This window comes from Bombus bifarius, unplaced genomic scaffold (genome assembly GCF_011952205.1).
Source record: "Bombus bifarius isolate JDL3187 unplaced genomic scaffold, Bbif_JDL3187 scf7180000009219_frag, whole genome shotgun sequence".
Lineage (NCBI taxonomy): Eukaryota > Metazoa > Arthropoda > Insecta > Hymenoptera > Apidae > Bombus > Bombus bifarius.
In genome coordinates, this window is record NW_022884977.1 from 1,045 (window position 1) to 28,364 (window position 27,320).

Genomic DNA, 27,320 nt, shown 5'->3' on the forward strand with positions numbered 1-27,320 from the left:
GGGTGCGTTTCTACAGCCTCGTTATAGTAACCATGAATACCAATCTCTGAATTACTGGTTAATAAACATAAATATCCTATAAAATTTAATATATTTCTTTAATTTTTAATACATACATGAGTTAGTAGTTCTAAATTATGAATCATCCTACCTGTGATATTACACTTTTCCTTATAATATCATCACCCAAGTGAACAACATTAAGATCATGTAAACCATGTCATCCTATCTTACTGTGAAGATACTTAGTTATGTTATCTAACATTATAAAAATATCATCAAATTCAAGTCCTTTTATTCACATCACATGGCCACGACGATCTGGTTCTTCGTTATATAATGTTCTAAAATTTGTCGTATATATAGGATGTACAAACCCTGATATCAAGGTATCAGTTCTTCCTTCCCAAGGGACAGTTTCATTAAAATTCTGATAGAATTAAAAATTAATTATTAATATTCTAACAATCATATATGTTAAATACATTATAGTCAACGATATATACCTGAGCGAATGTAGGGGTGATTCCTTGATAATTATAAATGTCATCAACCCACATCATTGTGCCACTTCTTTGTACTCCAGCCTCTGGATTAACAGCCTAAACAAACATACAAAATTTTATAGAAGCTGCACAAAATATAGTATATATGCGCAATATTGAAGCGTTCAAGGGGATATAAAGGTAATGTACATCACATACACGTGTACTCTCATGCAACAAAATACAATTAGATTTAATAGTATAAGCTCTTTTATTCATCATAATAGATTGGAAATTTAAGTGTCTTACGAGGGTGAGTAAAAAGTTACCCGCTCTGTCGGTGTAGACTTTATTTTAAGCAATTGTCAAAAAAGACATACATCATTTTTTGACATAATCACTCAATTTCTGTATACACTTTGTCCATTTGCTGAAGGACCTTCGTATTTTCTCGTTAAAAAATGTTTTGGGCTGAGCTGCGAACCACGAATGCATCGTCGTCTTCACCTTTTCATCAGCTTTTTCGGCATCCATCTCGCACAAACTTTTTAAAACCCAAATCTGTCGTGCACTATTGCATAAGCAGAGCCGTGGCTGATTTGCAAATGATTTGCCACATTATCCAGTGTCACTCGTCTATTCCATAGATAGCACGTTCAATGTTGTCATCGTGGAAGTGGACGGGCGTCCAGCTGTTTTTTCATAACACTTGTACGATCTTCTTTGAACTTTTGTGCCCATTCAAACACACTTCGTAACAAAACACTTTCTCCATAATGTGCATTAAATCTTTGATAAATATAGGCATCAAACATAACCCTCCGACCACAAGAAACGAATCACAGCATCCTGCACTGTTTTCCTGCAAATCACCATTGCAAAGCGCCATTACTCGCGCAACGGTCACAAACGAATTGACGTAACACAATGAAACCTACGCAGCAGCACTGAACAGATATTGACGTCATACGAAGAGTGCAGATGGATCAATACGGTCGACAGAAGTTTTAACTATCTGCAGTGCGGATAAATTTTTACCGAGAGTCGTATAGGAATCTATAATCTGTAAGTACACCTTTGGCTGAATGGAAATTTCTCTTACATATAGTCAAAAATGCAGAAACAGTGTATTGAATTGGAAAGTGATAAAAAATAAGTGAAGTTTCCAGGTTGCATGTGATTGCATGAATACACAGGACGTTTTTAGCGAATAAAAAATAATTTTGAAAGACACGAGACTTATCTTGTATTTTATGTACTCTCTGTGTCCGAATTTCCAGAAGCTCTCTATCTTATGAAGTGTTTTAGATTAGCCGGAAAATTTTGTATGTACATACAAGAAGTATACGATCTAAGTGGAATATTCCATTATTCTCTTGATTTCAACAGAAACGTAATTTACAGAACTTCTCAGAAAGTTGGTTTATTATTACCAAATTAATAGAATTAATATACGTTTATCATCTTTACATACCTAAGTCGTGGAGGTTTATCGTGCGTAAAAAATTAGTGTCGTTTCAAAGTTACATTTCGTACATTTTAAGCCTATAATTTGTAACGTACAAAACAATGTAAATTTGAGCTGTTTCTTATCTCCACAATAAGAAAATCCAACTTTACGTTTTTTACACAATGATATTTATGGAACAGTAATATCATATTATTGCATCGCTTGGAGAATGAAGTCAAGGAACGATGTGACCCTAGTGTAAACGCTGGGATACCCAGCTGTGCCACACATATAAGCATAAGACACAATACCTATTAAATACGAGGTTCATTCATGTTGTATCAGCAGTGGTCCGCCGCGGTCAGCCTGAAAGGATCGTTAAATTTTTAATCAAAGATACTGAAATATATCGATCGAATTGTATTGAAATTATACTTATATACAGTAATAATCTTCTATTGATTTGTGTATTGAAATACTCCAATTTATAATGTACATGTTATATGTATTTTGAGCAAAACTAAGATTAGAAGGAAATTAGATTAAATACCATAATGAGGTGTGAGAAGTGGGCAAAACTATTAAATTGTGTTTATCTATTATTTCTAATGTTTAAGACGTCGATTTGATGTTAATTCGAATTGACGTGTCTTCAGATACCGTATAGTTTGTAGTAACTCTGTAACTTAATTACCGTACAAGAATCCTCTCCACCCTGAGCATGTCCGGCGCATATTATACCATCAGTGATATCAGGTGCATTAGGAAATTTGGAATAAGCTATTTTGCATTCGACGTTCTTAATCACTGGCATTTGTACTTCCATTAATGCATTACGTCGTGGTCGTCCTACGAAGAAAATAAGAAAGATATTTAAGACTGGAGCTGTTTAATTTTATTATAAAATTGATATCACTTACTATATCTTAACGCTCCCCATCCAGCAACAAGGGGGTTATAGCCGACGAAGTTGCTCTTTCGTAGGGGCCCTTTCGTACAAATGGGATATACGTACCCTGAAAAATAAAAAAATAAATGAAAATGCAGGAAACGAATGACCAAAAGTATGAGAAAGAATTGTACACGCTTTATGACACAATATATGTGTACAATAAGAAATTTCAGGATATGATACTTCAGTAATACTCAATAGCATATATATATATATATATATATATATTTGAGGACTTACTCGAAAATGGCACCTCCTCCACCAATCTAAGAATGGCAATATTATGATTGTGTATGTTTTCTATTCCATTCATATGTGCACAATGTGCTGCGGTCAAAACATGCCTAGCCGTTATCAGGGAACCTCCGTACTTCCATAGTGGTTTGTCTGGGTTTCGGGGATTACAAAAACTTAATGCAGCGATCCATGGCCAAGCGCCTAAAATGCAATAGTCATAGTTGTGAATATACATAATTTTTTCTCACATAATGAGTAACAACGATTATTACCTATTCGATATTCGATCATACAGCAGACGATAAGTACATACGTACAAATACTCTGAAATAGAGATTTGATAAAGACAGAAATTAAATTTTTATTCCAGTGGAATACAAATTATTAAATAATTCTATATAATTTCTATTTGAACTATACTGAACTATAAAGTTCAAACGTGTAATTTCTGCCCTAACAGTTTTTGATCTCTATCCATATTATTACTCCTATATCAATTTTTTATTTCAAGCAAAAAGATACTCTTCCTAACATGAAGTAAAAGAAAGAAATAATTCAAGTTAATAAGTAAAGTTACTACCGATAAAATCATAGCATTATTATTTAGTCTAATTGAAATGTACATTGATGTGCTGTTTAATGCCTTTAAAGTTCATTCTTTGCAGTAAATGGCTTATTATTAATCGGAAAGAAAGACATAAAACGTACCAAGTTCAGCTGGTTTACCATCGACCACCCTGGTATGAGAGACGTTGCTAAAACCACAGTATGGTGGTCGCCAAGCCTTATACTTATACACAGTTTTTATTAAAATTTCTCTCTTCTCTTTGTTTGGATCGTCCGGACAGCAAACGATCGTAACATTGCCCTGGTATCTGCTCACTGATCGTCTATAAAAATCGGTGGCTGTACGGTACTGTATCTGCCATATTTCTTGCAGAGGTTTACATTTTCTGTAGTCAAGGCACCTGCCTTCTTGATTGTCCGGCGTGGTACATTCTGGATCAAACAATTTTAAAACATTTATACAGTTCAAAGATGCGCAAGAAAGCGACACCGATTACTCAACTTTCGAAGTAAAAAGCCGATCAAGTCCACCGGATTGCACTACAGACACGTATTAATCCGTAAGAGTTAGTCATCATGTTGATAATAATTATCTAAAGAAACTTTTCACGTGAAAATATAAAATTTTAATTGATTAGATATTGTGTTAGCCATACTTAAGAAAGAAAATGAGAATGAATGAAATGAAAGAAAAGGACTACCTTCAACCTCATTTTTTAAATAAACACTTTGTCAGTTTTGCGGTAAATAAATTCTTAGGAATTCAGGACAGTTTTTAGTGAATCATTTTGTTTCGACCGTTCGCGGAGAGACGCGATCACGGGATAGCACGTCAACGAGAGTTGTAAGTTCCCGTTACGATTAAATAATCGACGCCACGAACTGATCGATCCCCTTATTTCGATTATGATAATAAGGGTAGTTCAATGAAATTCCACAGAATTAACACAAATAAATTAATGTTTATTTCAACAACTTATTAACTAGAAAGATATAAATGGAACAAAAAAAATGTAACTGCGTTTTGGTTGATAAGTAATGCGCGACATACCACATGTGTTGACGGTTCGACTTCTCGAAAAGTTCTGAACGCCTTTCGATTTTTTTCGTTTTTTCTGGAAGGCGACCCCCACTACGTTCGGATCACGCCACATTCTTTTACGCGAGGTAAAATACGGGCCACGAGTCGACGTTTCTGGAAGTCGCCCTGCTTAATGAACCATGCGGTTGCCACTACAATGTTTGTTTGCCGGGCAGACGCGACGATCCGTCTGCGACATTATAGTGCCGCGATCGATAGTTAAGAATATGACCTATGGTAAGCCGCATGGCGTAACATTCTCCCCCCGTTGAGAGGGTACCGATCAAACTAGCGAGGTGTGGTTGAAGTTCCCATCTTATTTCGTCTCGGTGGCTAGTTGTTCGGGTTTCTCGAGATCGGGTTGAATTGGCAGTGGGACAAGCCTTTTGACACCCCGATCCAAAATGCTCTTTGCCGTCTGAACTGTAGCTGTCCGGATGACACCATCGGCGCCTGGATGAACCTTGATAACTCGGCCCAGAGGCCAATGCATGGAGGGAACGTTGTCCTCTCTGAGGATGACGATTGTGCCCTTTTGGATGCTGTGTCCACCCTTGCTCCATTTATTGCGGTTGGTTAGCTCGTTCAAATACTCCTTATGCCAGCGGCTCCAAAAATGTTGTTTAAGCTGTTGGATATGCTGCCATTTGGAGAGTCGGTTCGATGGAATGTCCCTGAAATCTCGATCACGTAAGCACATTAATGAATCGCCAATGAGGAAATGTCCGGGAGTGAGGGCTAGGAGATCATTTGGATCGGTGGAGATAGAAGTTAGCGGGCGGGAATTGAGGACTGCTTCTATTTCTATGATAAGAGTATTATGGTGTTAAGCTCATATGTTTCTGTTTCTCCACTCGCGCTGCGCCATAATATCCTTTGATATTTCCGATCCTCTGGTCGTACGAGGAATTGCCGATGCATTTTCTCGATGTCGCCAGTGAGTACGTACTGATGAGCGCGGAATCTAATTAATATACAAAATAAATTGTGAATTGAGTCGAGAATATAGGATTTCCCCATTTTCATGATTATCGTGATTTTTGTATAAATATATTTTTTAACATACTAATAATTAGGTACTTATAAATTAGTATTATCAATTATTTTGCATTTATAATTCCGCCTCTAGTATAAGTGTTAATTGAAAACTAACTTTATGTTTCAAAAAGTACTAGCAAAGTCGTTGAGTAACAAGCCACTGATGCTAACACAAATAGCATTGTCGTAATTAAATATTTCTAAATATTCATTTTTCATTTTGAACCTGTAGAAACAATTTATTATATATACTATTAGCTAAGTAATTGCATATTTAATTAAGTCGAAATATAAAACTTAGTTATTTTAATAATTTAGAAAATAAAAAACTGACAAACATTTCAATTTAATTTATGGTTGGAACAAAAGACAGTTATTTTTCATTAATTGAAATATTGCAATGCAGAGTACTTTCCAAAATACGCCGAGAGTATTCCTGATGGTGAAACGAGCGTTGCTTCATCGAACGCAGCTAAAGAAAACAACATCTATGTAGTTGGTGGTACGATGCCTGAAATAGAGGGCGATAAATTGTACAATACCTGTACTATTTGGGGTCCCGATGGAACTTTGATAGCAAGACACCGAAAGGTAAGTAATATATTCCTTTATGGCTTTGAATTTGAAAATATTGGGGTGAAGAAAGTGACTCTATCTAGGAATAATTTAGGAATATACATATGTACATACGTATACTATAACCAATTCTATAATTTACGGTTTATAAAATACGTTATGATACGGGAAACGCCCATGTTTGTTGTAATGTGTTTGTTGTTGTATAAATTTTTCACATACTTAAAATATTATTATACTTATTTTTTCTCCTTTTTAAACATTATTAAATGATAAGATTTTTTAATAAAAGAAAGTGATAAAAACGCTGTCAGTTATTAAATAAAAAATAATTAAAGTTTAGGAGTTGGTAACTTTGATATTAAATTACAAAAGTTGCAGCAATATAATTAGCGACCACATTTTTATGTTATTAGGTACATCTATTCGACATCGACATTCCTAATAAGATTACTTTTCGAGAGAGTGATTCACTCAGTCCTGGTAACTCCCTAACGACGTTCGATGTGAAGGGCTGCAAAATAGGTATTGGCATTTGCTATGATATTAGATTCGAGGAAATGGCACGCATTTATCGGAACAAAGGTACAGTAACTTAATCGATCAATACTTAACTAGCAAAAAATTAAATATCTTTCTTAAATATATTCTATATAAAATTAATATAATCTGTAACTCTGTATAAAAAGAAGCTTAATTTAAAAAACCAGTATATTTGCTGAAAATGAAACAAATAAAAGAATTAAAAGCACAATAAGAGGACTGTCCTCGCATATTCAGAAATGATGGAATGTGAACCGTGCAACTACGAAGTTAATTGGTATTCGGTGGCTTCATATTTCCTGCTTCTCTGGGTTAGGTTGCCAAATGCTGATATATCCAGCGGCATTCAATATGACCACTGGACCACTGCACTGGTCATTACTTCAGCGTTTCAGAGCGAATGATAATCAATTATACGTTGCCTGCATATCACCGGCTCGTGTTCCTTAAGCAAGTTACGTCGCATGGGGACATACACAGTTGACCAATCCCTGGGGAAAGATTCTTTACGATTTGGAAACTCAAGAGAATATGGCAGTCACCGATATCGGTAATTTACAGCTTAAAATTAAAAGCGAGAGATCCATGATGTAATTAATTTTTAGTCTCGTTAATTTATCGATTTAGCCATCTTCCTCTGTATTTGTTGAATTTATTAGTAAGCATTACTTATTACTTCGTATGTTTCTTTTTTCTATCAGATCTAAAAGTTGTTGAGGAAGTAAGGGCTCAGATACCTACATTTTCTCAGAGACGTACAGATTTGTACGACACTGTCTGTAAGAAGGAGTAACTCTACACTAAAACAGAAAATGTTTTTTTATAATATTTCTACTACAATATCCTTTTTTGTGAATTATTACTAATTTCTTATCATTTGTACTAAATGAATGACTCAATTAAGAAAACCAAAACGTTATAAATAATAATCTGTATATCTTGTGTATCAACATGTAATTGGATATTATAATAATATAGGAATGCTATAATAATATAGGATAATAATATAGGAGAATAATAATATAGAAAAAAATACATGCTTTTAAACACCTTTAATATCGATCACATAAATTGTTATAATTTACAATGATTACGCATACATAAAAGACCCCTTGATAGTAAAATTTACGATCAAAAGGCAATTACGTATCGTTTAACAACATTTAATTTATAACACCTTTTAAACATTTAGACAGATTAACACATAACACTTCTTATATATAAACATCAATTCGAAGTTATCAGCTTGGAGAAATTGGTCGATTAATACCTGTAGATTGTCTGTCTCGATGAAAGACTTAAAGAGAGCAAAAACATGATAATGCCGCTAATATAATATTCCTTCTTTCTTGTATCTGTCTGCCTCTCAGGTCGTTTTACTAATTACAATAAGTAATTTCGACTTCTTTGCGCTCTCTTTTAACGCATTCGAGACCGAAAGAAATTCATATCAGTCAGTAGGCAAGGGTATAATATACATATTTTATATATAACTTATGTAGTAATGTATATATCATGTTAATTTCATATTTTTTTCAATATAGAATATTGAATATTTCAATATTCAAAATATATATATATATATATATATATATATATATATGTCGGGTTAACATTAGGATTTAAGGCGCGTAACGATTCTTCGTTTGAATTAGCCATTGTTTTACAAAACAGAGAATATATTTACACGAATAAACAAGGTTTTACAAATATTATGAATAATGAATTTTGTAAATGATATGATTGATTAACAAATGATAAATTAAATTATTAATTAGATTAAAGAATAATAAGTTTTATCGAACAATAAAAGAAACGAATAATATATCTTACGATTTACTAATTTAACGAATAATGAAAATTAACGATTGATAAATTTACAAACATTGAATTTAATTTACGCTATAAACAATGATCCGGGGTTCAAACGAATCCACGGTCAACGGGAAAACTTTAAACAATTTTTATAACACAAAAAAAAAGTTTGCTGAATCACTCGGAAAAAATTACTCGATGTATCACTTTCCAAGGCGATCACACGAATGCCTCTCTGATTAAAATCTTTTTCGTAATACGACTGCATTTGTTTGTTATATTCTCGCTGGAAACATCGAGAAGGTTCCAATCGTTGTTGCTAGGCAATATCTGTCAAAAGTTTGTTATATACTCCTTGGAAACATCGAGAAAGATCCAAACGCCGTTGCTAGGCAGTTTCTGTCTGGAGATTGATTCCTCATACAACGTGTGTCCCATTATATCGACATTTCTAAAGTACAATTCTATGTGATTTCTAAGGAGAACAATACAACCGATCCACACCTTCGTCAGGCAAAACGTTTATCCCGTGACCGTGGCTACGTTCAGCGACCAGTTGTCACCTCGAACCCACTTTCGCTTTTCACAAATGTCAAACAATTACAGATGACAATTACTTAATTACAGTTATGATAAAATCTGGGCTAAAGCATTAAAAGGCCTCCTCAAAATTGCATAGGGAAGGCTCCGGTTTTCATTTCATCTCCGACACGGCCATACTGACTATCACACGTCCTCGTGTGCAGCTAAAATACAGAGTTTTAACATTAGACTCGGTGTAACTGATATTATTTACCATTCGATTAGATGTTCCAAATAAGTCAAGGGTCCAATTCAGCAACAAAGCTCTGTTCAAAAATTTGACAAGCAAGGAAATGAAAAAGAACTCAAATTAGTGTTATAGTTTGTATTCAAAGTACCAGTTGCACTCCGTAAATCACCAGTCAGACCGCAATGACACGACAGATCATTTTCGACTCCACACAAAGATCTCAGTTTGTTGAATCACATAACCACGTTGGATGCATAACAAAAAGCACAAGACACCAGTGAGGATATTATAGAAAGCACAGGGCACCAGTGAGGATATTATAATAAGCGCAGGGCACCAGTGAGGATATTATAGAAAGCGCAGGGCACCAGTGAGGATATTATAGAAAGCGCAGGGCACCAGTGAGGATATTATAGAAAGCGCAGGGCACCAGTGAGGATATTATAAAAATACAAGCACTACACTGGGAGTTTATAAAAGGCGCATACACTACACTGGGAGAATTATAAAAGGCGCACACACTACACTGGGAGAATTATAAAAGGCGCATACACTACACTGGGAGTATTATAAAAGGCGCATACACTACACTGGGTATATTACTATGACCACAATGCGGCGTTAATGATTCCCAGAGATCAATGTGCTCGCATCGTTATTATCACCGTCGCTGTCATCACCGCAGACATCCAACTCAGCAGGAATACAACCATCTGGCATCTTTCTCAACTTGTCGTGTCTATCCTTATATGACCGTTTGCCATCTAGAGTTTTTAAAATATATCTATCCCCCTCTAAAACTTCCGTTATCACGAATGGACCCTTGAATTTCGGATCTAGCTTCGTTTGGTTTCTCTCCTCGTTCTTACGTAACACAAAGTCACCGAGATTAAACCTAACTATCTTCGCTTTCGTTTTGTCAAACCTGTCTTTATCATAACTGGCGCAAGTCTCTATGTTCCGTATCGCTTGTTGCCTTACATTGAAGATGTCTACTTCCTTTTCCTCAATATTATCAGGCAACAATAAACCGTAGGGCCTAGCTGCCTTCCCAATTAATAATTCCAGAGGACTTGATTTGGTTACACGATTGGTAGTGCAATTCAAGGCCAGTTGTATCTCCCCAATCGCGTCTTGCCAAGATCGCCCGGTCGTTTCCACCGTCGTTAACATATTTTTCAGCGTACTCATAACACGCTCTACCTGTCCATTGGCCCTACTCGCACCAGTTGCTATTAAGTGAAGTCTAATATGTCTATTCCGGCAGAAATTTTGGAAATCTTTACCCGTAAAACACCTTCCTTGGTCTGCTATTACCCGGCAGGGATTGCCGAATAAAAATATAGCGGACTTAAGTGCTATAATGGTATTAAAGGAATCTAATTTACGAGTATGATACAGGTATACAAATTTTGTGAAAGCATCAACTAAAACAATGATATACTCCTTCGAGTCACTCTTACCACTTAATTTATCCGTTATATCCATGTGTACCGTATGCCAGGGTATGCTGGTCTTAGGTATGGGATGTAGTTCAGCTTGTACTTTACCTGAACTAGCCTTCGAAACTCGACAAGCATGACAGTTCTCAACGAATTTGCGAACATATTTCGCCATTCCTTCAAACCAGTAATACTCGTATAGTTTCTCAAGCGTTTTATCCCAACCTAAGTGCATAATGGACTGATGCACATGATTAATGACGGACCACCTGAAACCCCTTGGGACAATGGGCAAGCAAAGAGTTCTACCTTTTCTCTGTATTTTCCGATGGAGTGTACCAGACCGTAATTCATACGTATTCGCAATATCTTCCGCGAGCTCTTCATTTTGCAACTTACGGACGATCTCAGAGATTTGTGGGTCGCGACGTTGTTCTGCTAACAACCAATCATCGGAAATTTCAGATAGATTGATTTCTTTCAATTTTGTTGATCGTACGATGATCCAGATCTACGGGATTTCTCGAAAAGAAATCTACATGAGCCATTCGTTTGCCTTCCCGATACATAATGTCAAAGGTAAAAGTTTGCAGGTAAGCCCACCATCTGTAAACCCTGTCATTTAAATGTACCTTGTCACTGGATGCCTTCAGAGAATTACAATCAGTGACAACAAGAAATTCCCGACCGTGCAGATGGTGACGAAAATGCTTGATGGCGTTTACCACTGCCAGCGTTTCTAACTCATAAGAATGATATCTAGATTCCGCAGGGCTAGTCCGCTTGCTATAATACTCAACTACTTTATTTTTACCTTCGACCCTATGCATTAGGATAGCCCCAAATCCTTCGGAACTAGCATCCGTATGTAGTTCTATTGGATATTTGGGGTCAAAAATCATTAGCACCGGCTCATTGGTCAGAATAAAAATTACTTTTTGCCTAATTTTTTCATGTTTATCCGTCCAATTTATGTTCTTGCTACCGGAAGTGAGAGCATACAAAGATTTCATTACCTGTGAGAATTTAGGAACAAATTTTCGAAAGTAAGAAGCTAAATCAATGAATTGCCGGAGCTGTGTAACAGTCGTTGGTGCGGGCAAAGAGCTCAAGGCTTGTACTTTACCTGGGTTTGGTCGGACTTCTCCGTTATGAATCACATAACCCAGATAAAGTACTGACGTCTTCAAGAAAGAACATTTAGAAAAGTTGAAAGAGAATCCGGCGTTTACGAGGGTATCTAGGACGGTGTTTAATCTTTCTAACGCCTGATCTATCGTATCGGCAATAATTAAAACATCATCCAAATAAACGACAACATACGAATAAGCAAGATCACCTAAGGCATTGAAAATGGCCCTCTGAAAAGCAGACGGTGCATTCTTCAATCCAAACGGCATCGTCATGTATTCATATTGACCATCAGGAGTAACGAACGCGGTATATTCAGTCGAATTCGGGTGAATAGGAATTTGATGAAACCCGCTGGCCATGTCCAGGCTTATAAAGTATTTCGCCCCTCTCAGTCTCGCGATCTGGTCAGCTATGAGAGGAAGAGGGTACCGATCCGCGACGGTGTTTTTATTTAATGCTCGGTAATCTACACATAATCTATCTGAACCGTTCTTTTTTTTAACAAGTAATATAGGGCTTGCGAATGGTGAATTACTCGGTCTTATGATTTTTGCTCGGATCAGTTCACCTATCCTCTCTCGAACTATTCCCCGCTCCTCCTCACTGAGTCTATAAGGACTTCGTTGCACAGTAACGTTGGGATCAATTAAACGAATTTCTAATTGACCCGTATTTACACGATTCCGCGGAAAACCCGTAATAAATGACTCTTTGTATTTCTCGAGAACAGAAATCAATCGATCTTTATCGTTACCAACTACATCAGTGTCGACCTCATTAATGTTGATCACATCTTCCGCGACTCTGCTACAAGCGTTAACTATTTTTGTCTTACAAATATCGACACTGTTTCGCGTAACATTCACGTCAAAACCTTGGCTCAAAATTTCACGACCAATCATGATATCGTATTTTAAGTAATTATCAGAAAGGGCATGAAAAGTTATCTCCAATGTAAAACCGTTAATACATACAGTGGATAAAATCTGAGATGTACTGTTAACACAAGTATTCCCTATGCCTCGCATTATTACTACATCAGTCGTTCGTTTGCCAGAAAATTTCGAAGCTACGGATTCTTTGATTAATGAGCATTCGGCTCCGGAATCGAAATAAAATGGGTACGACTCACCCAGATGACTTAATTTACCAGCTGGAGGCTCTACCACACAGGAGTCGACTCGACGTTCATTCTTGAAGCCGGATTTTCTGTTCTGCAGTTGTGGACAATCAGGTGCGATATGACCCTCCGCACGACACTTGAAGCAAACCACCTTGGACGATGAAGCTGGACGGTTTCTTTCCTGGTGTTGTGTATCCTTTGTATCCTTTGTATCCTTTGTATCCTTCCGCTGTTCACTACGCATCCTCTTGCGACACTCCGTTATTTTGTGTCCAAGAGTACCACAATAATGACACTTCACCCGGTAATGCGATAACTTGCGTCGTTTAACTTCAGGTTCCTCCGATGTATTTCCTAACAAGGTTGCCGGCAGATCGTTGTAAGGATAAGCTCTCATTTCATCATAAAATTGTTCCTCCGTCTTGATATTATTTGCGAGCGTTAATCGATGAAAGCGTTGATCTTGTGAGTTTAGCATATAAAGAGTTAAGGCATTGAGTACTTCGGGCATCGTTAGATCTTGCATCTTGATCTGCAACATGGAACGGAGGCGACTACCGTAAGCTCCTAGAGTTTCGGTCTCCGTCGGTCGTTCTCTGGACATCCTTATTAATGCCGTGGCGGCTGTCTCTCTGCCACCAAAACGCGAAAGGAATTGTTCCTTAAACGTTGGCCAGGAAAGTTTTCCACCGCGCACTATTTGTGAAAGCCAATGTGCAGCAGATCCCTTTAGGGCACGATTTAAAGCAGAAAGTAACACACTATCTTGCATCGGATAGTCTTTCAAAATCACATCTGTGTATGAGCACCACGCGAATGGATCAGCGCCCGTGCCTTCAGGATCAAAACGTGACAACGTTACATCCTTAGGTTCCATACTCGACTTTTGCTCCCTAGGCTGAGTCATCTGGTTCATGATTTTCATGAGTTGTTCCAAAGTGACACTTGGGCTTGATCCCACTTCTGATGTCGGGTTAACATTAGGATTTAAGGCGCGTAACGATTCTTCGTTTGAATTAACCATTGTTTTACAAAACAGAGAATATATTTACACGAATAAACAAGGTTTTACAAATATTATGAATAATGAATTTTGTAAATGATATGATTGATTAACAAATGATAAATTAAATTATTAATTAGATTAAAGAATAATAAGTTTTATCGAACAATAAAAGAAACGAATAATATATCTTACGATTTACTAATTTAACGAATAATGAAAATTAACGATTGATAAATTTACAAATATTGAATTTAATTTACGCTATAAACAATGATCCGGGGTTCAAACGAATCCACGGTCAACGGGAAAACTTTAAACAATTTTATAACACAAAAATACGTTTGCCGAATCACTCGGAAAAATTACTCGATGTATCACTTTCCAAGGCGATCACACGAATGCCTCTCTGATTAAAATCTTTTTCGTAATACCGACTGCATTTGTTTGTTATATTCTCGCTGGAAACATCGAGAAGGTTCCAATCGTTGTTGCTAGGCAATATCTGTCAAAAGTTTGTTATATACTCCTTGGAAACATCGAGAAAGATCCAAACGCCGTTGCTAGGCAGTTTCTGTCTGGAGATTGATTCCTCATACAACGTGTGTCCCATTATATCGACATTTCTAAAGTACAATTCTATGTGATTTCTAAGGAGAACAATACAACCGATCCACACCTTCGTCAGGCAAAACGTTTATCCCGTGACCGTGGCTACGTTCAGCGACCAGTTGTCACCTCGAACCCACTTTCGCTTTTCACAAATGTCAAACAATTACAGATGACAATTACTTAATTACAGTTATGATAAGATCTGGGCTAAAGCATTAAAAGGCTTCCTCAAAATTGCATAGGGAAGGCTCCGGTTTTCATTTTATCTCCGACATATATATATATATATATATATATATATATATACTGTACATAATACATTATAGAATAACATAGTATATAATTTTATATTTTAAAAATATGAGGCATACTGTTTAAGATTGTCATCGATTTAAAATCAAAGTATGAAAAGGATACCCTGGAGAGAGTAAAACACAGAATCATTCCAACTAAACATTCAGATCGTACCGACACCTAGGTATCGTCTTACAATTAAATCTCGGTCTTGAATGGATTAAAATGAAATACATACTTGCAGCTTCAACATTTTCAATATCGAGGAGATTCAAACTTTACAAATAAATGTAAATTGCGATGTAAAACAAAGCGATGTAAAAATGGAAAAAGGAGGAAAGAAGGAACAGGGAAGCAAAGAGAAGAAACGAATTTTTCATTTTCTCTTGCCAGGAATATAAGATGCTAAGTAATCTTCCTAAGTAATCTCCTCCAGCTTTTTCTAGTTTGATCAATAATTATTAGTACATGTTAGGAAAACAAATACAATTTTTGTTCTCAAGCGAGGTATAATTTAAATTTTGTATGTACACAAAAATGTTAAATATCTGTAATAAACATGGTATAATCAATTTTTTTACATAAAATTATATTGTATAGGCTATTGTTATTTAAACATTTTAAATTGGATGAAGAAAAAAATGACGCAAATAAAACGTAGGACATTTTAATTAAAGAGACTAATATAGAGATTTATCTACTTAACTGTGATTAAATCATCTCCACTTAACGCTCTACCTCTTCTATTAATTATGCTTCGTTAAACTATGATTACAGAGGATGGGTTTTTTGATAAAATGACATTCTGACAAATATATATAGATCGATATATATAGATATAGATAGACAAATATATAGATTCTTACAACAGTAGTTATGAATGAACAGTAGTTATTGTATCAATTCCGTTCTTCAGAAGCTTCATTTGTGAAAAGACAATTCGCCAGAATATGGATTCACTGTAGTTATAGCTATAGGATTTCAATCTAGTTGACAGACTTGCTTTACGTAGAGAATATCTGTCTCTTGTTCTACCTTATCGCGATTCTCTCCTCGTCTTATACGCTTTGTCGAGCAAAGTAATATTGGCATATATCTCGGCTCTGGTTACAATCATTAGTTTCCGCCTAAACGGTTAGAATCACATAGCTCGCGCTCTACTCTCGTTTATTCAACATTCAGGCCATATGGTCGCATGCGACGAGTTTTATGTTAATTCCGACCGATTACAATACCTTTCTTTCGTTTATAAGGAACGACGAGACTGGCAGTTGCGTGATTTCCAATGCAAAAGCCGCGATATCTGCACGATAACCTAACCTCAACCGATTTTGTTGTACTATCCTTATGTGGACTTCGTTTGTACCACTTTCGTAACAAAAATAGAATACGTAGAACACAGCATTCCGTTATGCGATATTGTCGATTCCTAACATCCGAAAAATCAGAGATAATTATTTCCCTACAGTTGTACATTTGTGTGAAAAATTACGAACGTAAAGTTGTTTGGTGCATGCACAGTCCTCCCCTCCCCTGCATTTGCGTGGACATGCTAGAAAGATTCACTTTTCCACGGTGAAACTGTATGTATTATAATTTCATTTTTACAAAGGTCGAACATCCTACTATGCATAAATTTAATATTAATATAAGCAGGTTTCGTGTTAAGTATTACATCTGACGTATAAGCACACGTGTGTACGAGCCTTGGTTTTAAATGTCTTATAGTAGACACCGAAAAGATTATTCAGTTGGATATCTGACTCAACATCAATATTTTACTAGGAGATAACATGTTAAGAACACGTTGGTGGATGACATGGGAGATGATGAATGAAGACATACTTCTGTGAGATACATAAAATAGTAGTCAGAACGTATTTTGGCGCTTGGGGACAGCAACAGCTTTTTTTTTTTTATTTATTAGTTGGAATTACAATCAATTCTCGCGTTGAGAATTTTCAGTAATTTTTCTGGCGTGGCGCAGTGACATGGCTGTTTATTTACAATAAGTTAATACTTATTATAGATAGGTATAATTTATAAGTATTATAAGTAAGTGCATATGCTTAATTTGGATAATTAAATGAATCTAACGTTTAGGTCTGGCGGGTAGTGCCTCTTCAGCCTGCGAATCTGGTCCGTCGTATCGAGTAGTCCAGTGATTAGGGGGTTTCGGTGTTTCTTGACTCTTTTGCTATATCTGTCGCTATGTTTTGCTATTTCCTCTTTGACTGTAGGTATCTTGAGGTCGCGATAGATGGTTTCGTTGGTAACATATCAAGGTGCGTCTATTAAGGCTCTTAGCGTTTTCGATTGGAATCGTTGTAGTATTTCGATGTTGGAGTTACTTGCTGTTCCCCATCGCTTCCTATATCCCTATATTCCGTACTTGCTTCGCTTGGTACTTTTATAATTTTCGCAGTTACAATAAAAAATTTAATTCTTAACAGATTAAAGATTTAACCTCTTGCTTTATAGTGTACAATAATTTTTTTTTCTTTTTTTTTTGTATAGGTTATGTGATCCATAGTTTGAGTAAGTAGTACATATATATATATATATATATATATATATATTTACGTGACAAGCTTTCATTTCAATCTATATTTAAGATTAATATTTTATCAGTTTCTGTTCGTAACAACATCGAAGTAGTCAATAAGTTTGAAGAGTATAATTAAGGAAGTTATGAAGCAAGAGGTTAAGAACAAATTCTGAAAGAGGTTATGTACAACTCAGTAGTACTGCTTTACATTACTTTGCGAATTACTTTTCAAGCATAAAAATAGTTTAACAGCCACTTATAGTTACTTCCTTACCATTACATTCATTAAATTCCTTTGATTTTGTAAACAAAATAACCACGCTGACCAGTCTCTCATTTAAAATAGAATTATTTTGTCATATATCCAACAGTTTACTTTCTCTTCGTAAATATTATTAATAATTTTATCAATTTCGTATACTTCCATCCTTCGTATAAGTGACAATGAATCAGAAGAGTTTCATAGCAATATTGAACAACATACAGTCAACTACAACACCATTAGATACATCCACCATACAGTCAACTACAACACCATTAGATAACAGCAATACAATAGATTATAATTTTCTACGTGTCATTGATTCATCATCATCATTTTCCATTTTTTTTAGCATATGTAAAAACGTATCTGACGTAATCTTACCTCGCTCTTTGAGTACAAAAATCCATTCAAATGAAACAAAGGGAAAAGAAATAAGAAAACAAACACTCACATACGAATCTTCATTACATAACTGTATGTACTCCTCGAGGGATAATTACTCAGACACGTTACAGCGTACCTTCTTCGTTCCCTGATGGCTGGTGTTGATCGTTGACGTTTATAATGAAAGAATTTCGTCAACGGCGCCATTTGGATCCTTGTTGAAAAATTAAAATAGCCACAACAGCACCATTGAGCTCATCACCCAGAGTAGCGTTTGTTGGTGAGTCGAGGAGCTGGAGGATTTCTTATCCTCAAGGACATAAATTTCACCGGTTCCGGTAATGTTTTTTACGTGGTCCAAGCATTCGAAATCGCAACATCGCTTTCCAAGACGGAATTTCTTGCATGTCTGTAGTAAAAAGAAATCGAATCTGGTCCGTCGTATCGAGTAGTCCAGTGATTAGCGGGTTTCGGTGTTTCTTGACTCTTTTGCTATATCTGTCGCTATATTTTGCTATTTCCTCTTTGACTGTAGGTATTTTGAGATCGCGATGGATGGTTTCGTTGGTAACATACCAAGGTGCGTCTATTAAGGCTCTTAGCGTTTTCGATTGGAATCGTTGTAGTATTTCGATGTTGGAGTTACCTGGACAGCAACAGCTGGTGATACTGTCATACACCTCCATTTATAAACTTTCGAAAATCGATGTGACCTTCAAACTTTAGTGTATTCTGTTTCACAGCACAAAAAGTTTCCGAAACGTACGTTTATTGTTACAATGAACTTGACTAATGGCTCTGAAATACTATCCTTGAAAAAACAATGGGGGAATTGGAGCAAAAAAAAGAAGGAAATAAACAAAGACCTTGTTGGTTCGTAAAAATAAAATATGCTACAGGAAAAACTTTTTCCAACAGATTGAGATGCGACAAGCTTTAAAAGCTATGACGCGAATCGAGCGTTTGTCTACAAGAGCGCATTTTCGGTGGATATATATGTCGGAATGACATTGGGGATAGGGTTGTCGGTGTTTGAGGAGTCTTCATTGAAGGTAGCCATCGTTGCGGTGTAACGAAGATACGATTTATTGACACAGGTATGAATAACACAGGTTTGACAATCTACCACGGCGGTGAGACGTCCGCGACACTAGTGACAGTGGTCTCCGGTTCAATAACGAATCCGCGGCCAACGGGATGACAGATGGGCGTTCTCGCTGAATCTAAGTCTGACTCGTAAAAATAATTGCTGAGCGTAAAGACGTTACTCTTTGGTCGACGGGAGCGCGTAAAAGAATGCCCGTCCCGTGCCGATGATGCCACAGAGGAAAACTATAATGGGGTGTGTCTAAGGACACGAGATCATCGGATTCGTCGAGGAAAGCCTTCGTGTAGGAAGTAAGGGAAATTGACGTTGCTGCTAATTGGTCAATCTCCATATCGGTGGTTAGAAAAAGATGCTAGCCGCCCTCGAGGGAAAGTTGCTAGTGGGAGACCGCGCTCGTTGAAAAATATGTCTCCCCTATCTTCCTGTAGTTGGGACAAAGACTGTTTGTCTGTTTGAAGGACTTTAGTTAACTAAACCTTAAGATTTATAACGGGCCCTCGGGCTAGCCGAACATGTACTGCGGAGACGCATCGACATCTGGCAGTCATCTTACTCGAAGAATAGGGTCTGCGTGTGGCGAGCCACGGGACAGAAACCGTTGGAATGTTTACTGTCGCGTGTCGCCACGAATATTTCTTTTAAGGAGAGCTATAGAATTACTCCATACCTTTGTTAGGCAAAGCGTTCATCCCGTGACCGCGGCTACGTTGGGCGACAGACTGTCACCTCGAGCCAAAGCTCACCGTCACTAATCTCGAACAATTACAATCGGATTGAATAACTACAATAGTTTAGTTACAGTTATAGTAGACTTTAGATTGCAATGTTGCGGGGCTATCCAAAGGTTCCGGTGTCCTTTCATCTCCGACATATAGATATACATGTATATGTGACGAAATATACTAAAGCAATATTGACCCTTTGTCGCTGAAAGTATCAAACTACAAAACTTCCTTTCAAATTTTCAGAATAAGGAAATCAGGATCATGATAAATAATTGGAACATACTTAAAAATAATATATCTTCTCTATAAGATAATGAATACATTGGTTCATTTAATTTTTATGGATATTCAAACGCTTCTGTGAAATAAAACGTCAAGATTATAGAGTATAAAATTCATAGCTATGAAATAACTAAAACTCTGATGTATTATTAAAAATATACGTTAGGTTGTATGTAGTGATACATACAAAGATTACATGTACAAACCCATAATTAACACAATGCTACCGCAACTATTCTGCAATCTACCTTGCCCAAAACTCTCTTCCAGTCACCTCCAAACTCTTCAATTCTCTCCACCTAACCACCCACAAACCATTCACAAACATGCAATTCTCGACAAAAGAAGAACTTATCGTCAGTTGTCCTTAACATCTCGTTCATTCATTTGGTCCCTATCCCCCTATTTCCTCCCACTGCGATGATCGCACTACATTTTTCCACGTCTCTATTCTATTCTCTGGATGACCTGAATTCTCGAGCAGTCGAGTGACGATTGATCTGTACAATTGATCGATTTCTTTTTACTACAGACATGCAAGAAATTCCGTCTTGGAAAGCGATGTTGCGATTTCGAATGCTTGGACCATGTAAAAAACATTACCGGAACCGGTGAAATTTATGTCCTTGAGGATAAGAAATCCTCCAGCTCCTCGACTCACCAACAAACGCTACTCTGGGTGATGAGCTCAATGGTGCTGTTGTGGCTATTTTAATTTTTCAACAAGGATCCAAATGGCGCCGTTGACGAAATTCTTTCATTATAAACGTCAACGATCAACACCAGCCATCAGGGAACGAAGAAGGTACGCTGTAACGTGTCTGAGTAATTATACCTCGAGGAGTACATACAGTTATGTAATGAAGATTCGTATGTGAGTGTGTGTTTTCTTATTTCTTTTCCCTTTGTTTCATTTGAATGGATTTTTGTACTCAAAGAGCGAGGTAAGATTACGTCAGATACGTTTTTACATATGCTAAAAAAATGGAAAATGATGATGATGAATCAATGACACGTAGAAAATTATGATCTATTGTATTGCTGTTATCTAATGGTGTTGTAGTTGACTGTATGGTAGATGTATCTAATGGTGTTGTAGTTGACTGTATGTTGTTCAATATTGCTATGAAACTCTTCTGATTCATTGTCACTTATACGAAGGATGGAAGTATACGAAATTGATAAAATTATTAATAATATTTACGAAGAGAAAGTAAGCTGTTCTATTTTAAATAAGAGACTGGTCAGCGTGGTTATTTTGTTTACAAAATCAAACGAATTTAATGAATGTAATGGTAAGGAAGTAACTATAAATGGCTGTTAAACTATTTTTATGCTTGAAAAGTAATTCGCAAAGTAATGTAAAGCAGTGCTACTGAGTTGTACATAACCTCTTTCAGAATTTGTTCTTAACCTCTTGCTTCATAACTTCCTTAATTATACTCTTCAAACTTATTGACTACTTCGATGTTGTTACGAACAGAAACTGATAAAATATTAATCTTAAATATAGATTGAAATGAAAGCTTGTCACGTAAATATATATATATATATGTCGGAGATGAAAGGAAAGCCGAAGCCCTTCCTTGGAAATTTTGGGAACATCCTCTAGTACCTTAGCCTAGATTTTATTATAGTTGTAATTGTTTAAGATTTGTAATAAGCGAGATTGGGTTCGAGGTGACAATCGGTCGCTGAACGCAGCCACGGTCACGGGATGGATGTTTTATCTAACGGAGGTCTGGAGTGGTTGTATGTGTTTTCCGAGAAATGTGGTTGTGGCGGCATGCGGCCTCGAGAGCGGGCCGAGCCACGTGTGATGTTGCCTCGGAGGTGCCGATGCAATGGGACATACATTGTATTTAGTAACCAAAACTCCAGGCAGAAACTGCCTAGCAACGGCGTTTGGAACTCTCTCGATGCTTCCAACGAGTGTGCCTAGCAACGGCGTTTGGAACCTTCTCGATGCTTCCAAACGGGGATAGAAAACAAAATGCAATCGTACAGGGAGAAAAATCTCCACGAGGCTGGCATTCTTGCGATTGCCTTGAAGAGTGATACATCGAGCATTTTCGACGATCGCATTTGCGTCTAAGTTAGTTTCGCTTAGTAAGGAGTTATCCCGGTGACCGTGGATTCGTTTGAACTCAAACATTGCTAATAGTATTATTTAATTTAATTATTCGTAGATCGTATTATTCATTAGGCTTAGTGTTTGTTAGACTTATTATTAGTTGTACTTATTATTTGTTAAGCTTAGTGATAGACCTGTATATACGTGTAAATAAAATCTCGGCTTTGTGAAACGATGGCTAGTCCACATGAAGAGTCGTCGCGCGCCCACAATTCGAATCCTGATCCGACATATATATATATATATATATATATATATATGTACTACTTACTCAAACTATGGATCACATAACCTATACAAAAAAAAAAGAAAAAAAAATTATTGTACACTATAAAGCAAGAGGTTAAATCTTTAATCTGTTAAGAATTAAATTTTTTATTGTAACTGCGAAAATTATAAAAGTACCAAGCGAAGCAAGTACGGAATATATGCGGAATATGAATCGCTCAACGAACCAAAGAGCGGCTCAGTGACAAAATTAGTAAAGTAAAGACCACAAATATTACAACATTATATTCTACCACAAAATAATTCTCTATACAAAAAAGGTACACAACGAATCGATTTTTCACAACGATAAGAGTCAACAGAACCAATCAAGACCAGGCGAGACTCTCATAAGACAACGATATCAGAGGGATCAAATCAGCGACTTCAATCTATGTTACAGAGTATAGTTATCAAGAGAAATTGCTCTTTTCAGGAAAAGTATGGTAATGATACTCTTATAATACATTGTATATCTGGCAGTCGGATGTGCCCGTGGCCATCGGAAATGTAAAGACGACGCTTTTAGAAAGTGATAGCGCCATCGCGTTTTAAAAACGCGTTAGAAGAAGGACGGTTTCGCTATCCAAGGCGAATCGAAAAGTGTGCGTGTTGCGAGAATCAGAGTTGATCGAGACGTCGAAGCATAGAGTCGTTAGAATTGAGTTGCGAGTGTTGTCGAGTGTTAGAGTTGCTAGTGTGTGAGAGAGAGAGAGAGAGAGAGAGTTACCAAATAGTTGTCAAGTTATTTGTTGTAAATACGAGCGTTGCATTTAGTTTTCCTGTTAATCAAACATCGTTTCTCTGTCTAACTAACATCTGTATTTTCAATCCATTATTAATATATTCCGATATTACAAGTGGGGGCTCGTCCGGGATTGAATAAGACAGAGAAACGATACGATTTAACGGAGCTATTTGTGCGGGAGTAGAAAAGAATAGAATAAAATGGCAAACGTTGAAGACGAACGATTGTCGGGTGAAGAGGATTTGACGCTGGAGGAGCTGAGGAGTAAGCTCGCACAGATGAATCTGCCTATATCCGGTGCGAGATCAGTGCTGGTTGCCAGGTTGAACAGAGCGTGCAAACCTGGTCGATCTACTCCTAAGGATTCGAAGCGTGGCGAAGAACCAACAAACCAGCGAGATCTAAGAAGCAAGCAGAGAGCCGAACGCAGTCAAGAGGGAGAGGAAGACCTCGAGAAGCTGAGGACGAAAGAGCTGAGAGCGCGTCTCGTTAGCTTGGGGTTGAAGGTAACGGGAAGAAAATCCAAACTACGCGCGCGGCTACAGGCGGCCCTAGAAGGAGACGATGTATCGTCGGAAGAGAGCTCCGACGAAAGTGAAAGCGAGGACGATAAACAAGGCGCGCGAGAATACAGGAGAGGCACGCGAGCGGTGTATCAGGACCGCGATGAGTATCAGCAGAAGTATATGCGTCGGTTCGATGTTGAGTCTTAAAGACGTGGAAGACTCATTAGAGAAATTCAGCGGGGATGATCTGCTGAGTGTAAATCAGTGGGTGGAAGACTTCGAGGAAATGGCAGAAGTGTGGGGTTGGTCAGACGCCCACATGGTGGCCTATGCTAAGAAATTACTCGCAGGCTCCGCTCAGGCCTTCGTACGACAAGAGCGATGCGCGAAGTTCTGGGCAAAGCTAAAAAAGGCGTTGAGGAATGAGTTTGAAAATGTAGTAAGCGACCAACAGATACATGGCGAGTTATCCCATAGAAAGAAGAAAGCAGATGAGAGTCTGCAACAATATATGTATCACATGTGCGGGATTGCAAAACAAGGAAGGGTTGATACGCAATCCTTGATAGACTACATTATTCAAGGCATTCCCGACGAGGTCGCGAACAAGACTGTGCTATACGGAGCCAGGAATATCGAGCAATTAAAAGAGCGTTTCAGGCGCTACGAAGCGATAAAAAGAGATATGGAGATGAGGACGAAATTTGAGGAGCCGAAGAGTAGCAGGGTAAAGCCGATGGCGAAGCTGTCCGAAACCGAGAGGAACAAGGAACCCGGTCGATCTGGAGATGCGAGGAAGGCGCGATGCTACAATTGCGGTGATGCGGAGCACGTGTGTGCGGAGTGTCCGAGCAAGTCGAGAGGACCTAAATGCTTCAAATGTAAGGAGTACGGACACATCGCATCAAGTTGCGACAATTTGGGTGAGCCCTCAAAAAAAGTTTACAGCGTGTTTCGGTCGTTACAAACAAGGCGTGGTAAGGATGTTAAGATGGAAAATTTCGAATTGAGCGCGTTGATAGACACCGGTAGTGAGCTGACTCTAATGCGAGCAGATCAGCATGTGAAAATCGGAGCGTCCAGATTAAGTCGGGAAATCGTTGGATTTGGCGGTGTCGGTTCCGGAAGGAATTTTACGCTCGGGAAATTTTCGACGAACATTATTATAGACAATGAGTCGTACTGTATAACCATACACGTAGTTCCAGACACAGTGATGCAACATTCGCTTATTATTGGCGCAGACTTTTTGGACACTGTTGAAATAAGTATAAAAGGGGGAGAATCTTTTATTAGTAGAATAAAGGACGAAAATCCCGATGAGTGTCCGGAAGTCCTCAAGATAGATGTAGAGACACAGGCGAGTGAGATAGATTTGTCACACGTTAAGGACATGCAACATAGGCTAAAAAGAGATTTGAAGAGAACCAAAGCATTGCTAAGAGACGCTCAAACGATGCCGGAGAGATCGAAAGGTGACTCGACGGGTAAAGCAGCTTTACGACAGCTGAAGAACCAGTTAGAAGATGCAGAATGCGCTAGAGCAGTTGCAGTTAAAGCGAAACAGGCACTGGAGCAAGAACCGAATGAGACGCAGGCTTCGTTGCAGGAAGTACTGCGGCAACGTTCCGAAGCAGAAGATCGTGTTAATGTAGCTAGTCACGAACGAACTGAGCTACTGTCGCAATTGGACGAAAATAAAGAAGAGTTAGCAGAAGTTTTGAAGAAGTATCGGGCAGCTGTGCAGCAAGTGTCGGAGGAACGGAGAATAGTGGCAAGACACGTGGTGATTGGTAAAGTGGACCACGAGATGGTGTCCTCGTCGGATTCTTGCGGCCAGCAGGAGGACTTAGCGAACATCACGAGGAGGAAGAATCTGGCTAAACAACAGCAGCAGGATGTTGTTGATGATATTTGCGAATTTACTGAGAAGGATAGCGTTGCGGGTGTGAGGGTTGTTTCAAGTTTTCGGATAGACTCGAAGAGAGTGAATGCAAGGCGAACGAAAAGACAAGGGAAGTCGCACGTGCGGAATCCCTCCAATAATATCGATACGAAGATTCGATATACAGAGGATGTGGATGACGAGGACGACGATGGGATTGTCGAGGACACGATGAACGTGAAGACCTTCGAAAAAGAAGAGATCATAGTCTCGGTAGATGGTAAGTTGTTAACGTCTTCCATGTACGAACCGAGCCTACGAAAATGTCACGATGCTGCCACGACGATCAAAGCCCCTGACAAGAGTGAAATGGGTAAACAAAGAACGGAGAGGAAGATAGAGGAAGAGCGAAAGAGGAGCAGTAGCATCGAGGACGAACAGGCCGCGGTGTTCCAAGAGGAACGAGATCAGCTGCGTGCGGACGCAAAAAGACGGATTGAGGAGATCCAAATCCGAAACAAGCGGGCGTATAACAGGAGACGCAAGAAGGCGACAGCATACAGGACGGGAGATCTAGTGGCAATCGAGAGGATGCAGAGGGGTCCCGGGCTAAAACTGCATCCGATGTTTCTTGGACCGTATCGGGTGATAAAAGTCCTGCGAAATGACCGATACATAGTGCAGCGAGAGGGGGAGCACGAAGGGCCACGTACAACTTCCACGGCAGCCGATCACATGAAATGGTGGAATGCTGACGATAGTGATGTAAGTGCGAGCGGCGATGATGAGCACATCTGAGGGCAGATGTGATTGTCAGGAAAGGCCGATTGTAATATCGTAGAATAGCTTTGATTGGAGATCGGCTGAAAATAGAAAAACCGTGTACGTCGTGTTTCTGTGGTTCGTTTACATTTAAGAGTGCCTACGTGACTAAAGGCACGTAGTTGGTAGTTCCTACATAGGTATGAGGGAAACAATAGACAACGTTAGAAGAAGGACGGTTTCGCTATTCAAGGCGAATCGAAAAGTGTGCGTGTTGCGAGAATCAGAGTTGATCGAGACGTCGAAGCATAGAGTCGTTAGAATTGAGTTGCGAGTGTTGTCGAGTGTTAGAGTTGCTAGTGTGTGTGAGAGAGAGAGAGAGAGAGTTACCAAATAGTTGTCAAGTTATTTGTTGTAAATACGAGCGTTGCATTTAGTTTTCCTGTTAATCAAACATCGTTTCTCTGTATAACTAATATCTGTATTTTCAATCCATTATTAATAAATTATAATTAATCGGACAAAATTACACCTTTAATATATTCCGATATTACATTACCGTGATGTAATATTTATCATGCT

At 37.9% G+C, this 27,320-nt stretch overlaps 1 pseudogene; it reads right to left on the reverse strand.

Annotated features, from left to right (window-relative positions):
* Positions 1-2,140: 2,140 nt before the first annotated feature.
* LOC117214613 lies at positions 2,141-6,788 on the reverse strand (annotated as a pseudogene).
* Between the last annotated feature and the right edge of the window lie 20,532 nt (positions 6,789-27,320).